Source organism: Aquila chrysaetos, chromosome 18 (assembly GCF_900496995.4).
Source record: "Aquila chrysaetos chrysaetos chromosome 18, bAquChr1.4, whole genome shotgun sequence".
Taxonomy (NCBI): Eukaryota; Metazoa; Chordata; class Aves; order Accipitriformes; family Accipitridae; genus Aquila; species Aquila chrysaetos.
The window spans coordinates 22,922,873-22,929,915 of record NC_044021.1 but is presented as its reverse complement, the minus strand read 5'-3'; positions in this window follow the sequence as shown (position 1 = coordinate 22,929,915).

The window sequence follows — 7,043 nt, the reverse complement described above, 5'->3', positions numbered from 1 at the left end:
AAAACACATTGTTTGCATTTACTTAAAAGGAGAATTGCAACCCCTACCCAATCCTGTAAGATTTTGTAAACTTTTTTTTTTTTTTTTTACAGCTTCATACGAGAAAAGCTTTTACTTCATTTTAGAAGCTCTTTTGGCAAGCCTTTTCTGCAAAGTGAAAAGCACCGTAGCCACAAGGTTGAAGAGGAATTACCGGTCTGCTGCATATGTAGCAGCAGATTGCATATTCATGAGCTGCAGCTGCCTTGAAGGCCACCCCACGAAGGGTCGCCCAAGAGGAGAGCCAGCGGAGGGGAGCAGCCGCTGCCGGCAGGGCTGAGCCTTCCTCCCTGCAAGAGGATTAGGGAAGGAGCGCCCCGCTCCTTCGGACCACCGCGCTTTTTGAACGTGCTCCCCCGTTCTGCCCCTCGCGCTCCCTCCCAGCCGTGGGTACTGGTCCTTGCCGCTTGCTCTCGCCTTCCCGTGCCTTCTCCTACGAGCTCGTCGTTACCGCTCTCCTAACGTTCAGCTCATCTTTTCCTGCCATCGCTACGAACGAGCACACAGCTGCAAGAAGGCAGTTCAGCAGAAGCCCACGTAGTACCAAGAATGAAGTAATATTTCCGCCCGCTTCCACAACGTCATGATGTCACCCAGACTTCAGCATCGTTGATAAGATGGAGCTACAAAACCACTGTGCATTGAATTAAATTTGGGTTGTTTTTAAAGATCATTTAGTGCGTGCTATTTAATTCAGTGTACGAATGACTTCTTGTGTTAAGCAAAATGTTGCTCATACCTAGTACTCCTGGGAAAGAGGCATAAGGTAATCCCTGTGCACATAGGAAAAAGAGTTCTAAAATTTAAGTCTTAGCGTTTAACTTGTTTCTTGCGAGACCATTTCTTGAGTGATATATTCAAGGTAATTAAATAATAATAATAATAATAAAAAAGATCTTGCATAGGATTTAGTTGTGATTTTTTTTTTTTTTTTTTTGTAAACTCTGGGTTATTTATGGACATTTATCCACAAGATCCAACTCTAAGTAAAGAAAATTCCTTCGGCAACCCGCGGCCAGTTGCGGTTATCCACGTGCTCTAAGATGGTTCTGGCAGAGGTAGACAAACTCTGGAGCAGTATCTGGCATTTGACTCGCCAGAAAACTGTCACCCATGCAGATCCAGGGTTGGCGTGTAAGCTTTCTGGAGGCTTTCTGCAGAGACTCCAGAAAAGCCTGTCATAAAATAATGCTGTTTACTGTTCAGAACAGAACGGTGGAGGTAATAACTGTGATTATTTTAAATGTCTTTCATTTTAGGATCTCCTGAGGCATGGAAATTACTGTGACTAACACCAGCAACGTCACGCCATTAAGATTGGTCTTAAGAGTGGCCTATCATTTTCTGATATTTCAACTTCAGACAACGTTTAGTGTTTTTTATCATAAAATTGCCTTCGTATTCAAAAATTCACACCCTTCATTCAGCCCTGTAGTGTTCAGACTTAACGGATAAATTCCTGTCAAAAAACTTTCACCTAACTTAATTTTTCTGATTTGGTGTTTCTGATGCACAGGTCAAAAGAGCAGGTTCTGGTGGGAAGAGGCAAAATACATTTTAATCTAAATCGAATGAGAAAAAAAGGTAGTTTTCTTACCATTTTTTTTCCTTTTGTGCTCAGTACAAATACAAGTCTGGCTTTCTTCCTGGTTTCCTTCCATATAATTGTTCTTAATGATGGTAGTGGTGTGACAATTAGTAAGGGTTGTTGGGTTTTTTTTTTTTTTTTTTTTTGAAAACTTTTCTGAATAGATTGCTCAAGTGATACCATTCTGTACTTGCCAGGGTCTGTTCTACAAGCTCTGTCACCTACCTTGCTTATGCTGCTTGTGCAGAATAAGGTTACTGGTTTAATATTAAATATGAATATTTATTTAAAAAACCAAGTATATTTTCAAAAGCTTGTTTTCTCTAAGAATTATAGCTTTTTTTAACAGAATGTCAGAAAAGGGTGGTAGAGTTCTACACTAGCCCATGTAACCCTGATCTAGCTGTCACACTCAAGAAGCGTATATATGAGTAATCTCAATGTGCAGGTGTGCTCAAGTGAGGCAGGATGTCTGAATTTGCATTGCTTTATAAAGTCTATATTGAAGCTTGATTAATTGCTATCAGAAGTAACAAACTGTCTGTATGGAGCCTCAGGAAGCTAGAATATTATACACTGTTTCATAGGACAAGAATCAGGCATTTTCCATGCACTATTCCAAAATTTTAATCCTCAGCTCATGTGTTTCACCAATACACAAAGTCTGGTGTCTTATCTAAGTATCAGAAATGAATTAAAAAAACCTGAACTGTTGAATTGTGCCTTATAAAACTACTGATTTATCAAATATTGTATAAGGGGATGCTAGTGTACAGTAATTTTGTGGATTATAAATATAGTAGTTGAAAAATATCACATTCCCGCTAATCAAAGCTCTTCTGTAGAAAGATTATCTGCTAAACAGCCCTTAGTTTGGTTTATCAGGACCGCCTTTGAAATTTGAGGCTTAAATCTTGTTGATATATCAGAGAACATCCCTGTATTGAGGAAAGACTATACACATCCAATTAGTCTATTCTTACTCCCATTTCATTCGAAGAAAAAAAAATCTTTATTTTAATGCCTGGCTGCGGGATGACTTCCCCAAGTTAATAGTCTGCTCAGAAGTATTAATAAGCAACACTATTAGATCCCAAACAGGATGCTTTAAGGTGGCCTTACAACCCAAGTATCTCCCGGGTAATACAGAAAGTTGGCATTTAGACCAAATTTGCCCAGTTTTCATCGCACCTGTTTCCACCAGGAGCCTGAGATGACCAACTCCTCCACGCACTCGTCCTGGTAACTGGTCTTTGCGGAGACTCCGAGGTGGAAGGTAACGGTACCGGGGGGGGGTGGGTGGCTGCTGCGACGTACCCACAGACCGACTGTTTTAACCTCGGGGCTGGAATAAACACGTGTGCCCCAAGGAGGAGGAGGGGGGGGCTGAGGCACTTACTTTGTCTCAATGCAGATCTTATGGTTTTCCTCATGCTCTCAGCCCTGTGACACAAAGCGCCTCCTCGTGCCCCCGCCGGCGCGGCACCGAAGTTACGTGGTTCCCCGCGTAGATGTTTTGCGCGGGGTGGAAGTAACCAGGATACAAGACTGCGTCTTGCGTATCTTGTACCTGCTGTGTAAGTAATGCTCATTCCGGAGGTGTAGGACTGTCAAGGAACGTCTCTGAGGCACCGCTGCACGTTGCTAATACGAGCACAAGCATATGCACAAGCATTGTGCTGAAGACTTCTGTGTGTGATCTTTTCTCCCTGTATATATAAAAGGGGGAAAAAAAAAAAATCGCTGGGAGAAACAAATAGTCAGACCACTGGGGAAAAAACAGTGTTTAGACTACAGAGCTAAAAAAGAATATCAAGTTCCTACAGAAACAGACACTGGAGACACTTGCTTTTTAGGATAGATGTACGCCGCAGACTGTGGCGTAGTGTAAAAACACCTGAGCTAGCTGTCAATGAGCCACCTTAGGCACCAGAAACGATCGCGGGTGCTTTTCGGCTTTCACCCTTGATTTACGCGTCCCATCGGCTGTGATTCAAGGGTGGCTCCAGTTCTCCGAGGTATTTCTACAGCAGCTGGGCACGGGCTGCGGTGCGGGTACGCCTTGCCCTGCTCTCGTCCCGCTGCTCCCCGCTCATTTTGGGGGCGAAGGCTCTGCGAGGCAGGCGCCAGCAGCCTCTCGGCTCCTTTGCATAGTTTCACCAGCCCGCAGCTTTTCATGCCTTGAGCTTTCTGCTTCCCTGCTCTCGGCCTCGGCGTTGCTGTAATACAACTTCTGCGCTAATTTGCTTTTAATCACGTAAAGGCAATTTAAACAGCGTTCGCCCAGCACATAACTCACATTCAGTCCAACCTTGCAAAAATTTCCCCATGGGAAGTTTATTGATTTCATCTTCAGAATCACATGGAGCAAGTGAGCAGATAAATTGCCCACCTACTGATGAAGATAAAAATCATCCCTCATTTAAACTATCTCTCAAGTAATCTATTTTTGTTTTTCCATTTTCTTCTCCTAGAAATATAATACCATCTTTACTGCTATAAATGGAAGAAGCTCTGCTGTTCTTACATAGATATACGCTGATGTATTTTGTAATCTTATATACTTCATATCTATATTCAGTAACTGAGATTTCAAGATGCTTGCTGCTGTACATCCTGGTGTTAAACGGGCTTGAAGCTGCTTCTCAGAAAAGCTCAACATGTAATGCCAGAATTATTGCAAACTAGGGGAGCAGAAGTGGTGTCTGACCGCTCTTTGGATTGTTCACAGATTTCTAAGCAAATCCAGCCATGAAAGGACATCTGACACCCGCCTATCTCACAGCCATGCTGAGCCTTCAACTCAGACATTTGATTGTATTTACAATTTTTCGCCTGCAATTGTTCTTCTTTCGGAATGCAGGGCAACAGCACTATATTAAGTGCACACTGACAGGAGCAGTGGAATCTGTTGTTTAACGAGGGCTGTAATATTGCATGCATACATAAACTGGCTGCCTGTGATACGGCATTATTTAAACGAGAGACTTGCGTAGCTGACACCTACTGTCATTTGCAACAAGGACAAATTATAGCACAGGTACATTTTCAGCAAGATGGTAGAGCAGTCTTTCAGGTTTAGTTAATACAGTAGAGGATAGTACCTAGCCAGAGTAAAAAAAATCAAACCCCCATATTCAGAGCGCTCCTTATTTACCGTTCTGGTTTTCGATTCTTCAAGTCGACTTGCGAGTACGCGGTCCGGTTGCACGCTTGGAAAGTCTACCCAGGGCTGGTGATCCTTCAGACGCCTCTCAGGCAGCCCTGCTCAGTAGCATCTTCCCAGGACAGAGCAGGAAAGGTTCCCGCTGGTTTGGGGAGCGGTACCCCGCTGGTTTGGGGAGCGGTACCCCGCCGTCCCGCACCGGGGAACGGCAGCCAGTCGCCCACCAGCTCGCGGCACTGCGCTGCCGCAGAGCAGCGGACCCTTACCGGGTGCTGCCCACCCCTCGGTGTGCTCCCTCGCCCAAAAACCAGGTTTGCTGCCCGGCAAGATGCTCGGCTGCCCTCCCTGGGGAGACATCAACCCCGGCAGCGATGTGGGGAGCAGGAAAGCAGCTCGAGGAGGGGAGGGGGGGGCTGCTTTTTTGGGGGGGTGCCAGAAATTTTGCACGCCTCGGTCTGTGTGAGAGCCCCACGCCGCTCTTCGCAGCCGCCCTCTGCTTCCCAGCGTTTTGACGCCCGCTCCTGAGCAGGCAAAGCGACATCCGAACGCCACGCGTGCAACGAGCCTCCTCTTTTTTGTGTGGTTTTTCTAGCCTAAAAATAAAGGGAGCTGTTACTCAGGAGCTGCTGGTGACTCCCTCAAGGGGAAAAAGTGGCTGCTGTAGCTGTTGGTATGTTAACTTATATTTATATTATATTTTTGTCCAAAACCATAGAAAGTCTCGCAAGGCCTTGGCAGTCCTGAAGGCAATTTCATTACAGAGTCCTTTTCCTTTCTCTCTCTCCATCTGAAAGGAACACATTCAGATGCCTTGTTCTGTCCACGCTGGTGAGATACAGTTTCATTTATTCAACTTACTTACTCGTTCTCTCTTTTAAAGCAGGAAAACACCAGGGCAAACTTTGCACAAACTAGAAAAACAAATCTGCTGCATACAAGTTTTTCCTTATTATTTCCTCTATTATTTACCAAAGGAAAAAAAAAACCCACCCCACCACCAGCAGTTACTCTGCATTTATCACAGTGACTAGTAGAAAGCATGTGATTCTTATGGTAAGCAGCAATTTACAGATGGCCAGGTGCAATCAACATATCTAATCTTATCATGCATTTGTTTTATTCGCAGCTGCAACAGTTGGTGTCAGTTAATAGGTTACCAACCATGAAGTATATTTATTTCCTTTTATCCTGCTTCGGGGCTACAGAGTGATTTGTAAACTGTCCTAGCTGTTGAATTTACATTTAATTTTTGTGTGCGTGGCTTTTTTGTTATTTAGTTTGTGCCACTTCGGAAGAAAAAGAAAATGTCTTTCAGAGACTCCATTTTGTTTTCATTTGATCCATTTCTTTCTCTAGGGATTTAGAAACTTTAAAACCATGTGTTTGCTCTGTGGGTTTCTAATCTAAAGTAGAACACAAGTTATGTGTCAGGTATAAATTTGGGGTGGTTTTTTTGGTTTGGTTTTTTTTTTTGTTGTTTTTTTTTTAAGAATGATTTATCATTGATGAGGGCTCAGTTTTACCTTTTTAGTTCCATCAAGTCATGTGGTGGATTCACTATGAGCCCTTCCAAATCAAATAATCAAACACAATCTGTATAAGCTGAATTTTAAACAGTGGTCATAAAAAGTATTAAATTTTCTTCTTAGCTTTACAGCTTACACTGTGGATATGATAGATATATATAGAGAGAGCAGTAAACCAACCACATAACTTCCAAAGCTCTCCATATTCCGGTGCAAAATTAAAGAGCCTGTTTAAAATAAATGTATTTCGTTAGTCCTTACCAATGAGTCTTTTCCAGTTTTTGTAATGGAGTGACAGTCTCAGTCATGTCATTTTTTTGCTTTCACTTACATTAAGACCACTCTATGTTAGATAAAGAGTGATGCAGTAATAATTCCTCTATAACTCCCATGCTTATATATATTTTGCTTACATGTATCTTCAAATCTGCTTCCCAACAAAAGGAGTTTTAATAGTAAAGAGTACACCTATTAGCACATGTCAGTCAGGTATTCTTGAAAGTAATGGAGTTGCACATGTTAGTGACAAAAAAAGAGAAATAAAGAGAAAAGAATCTCAGATTTTGATCCTGGTTATGGTTTTAAAATGCATGACCAGCAGTGTCTTATCATTGGCACAGAGCAGCATATATGCATAGTAATTGGCAACTGTTAAATGTATGAATTTAATGGACCTGAACAAATGATTGCAGGGAATAATTTGCCTATTCAGATTAGCCCCTTT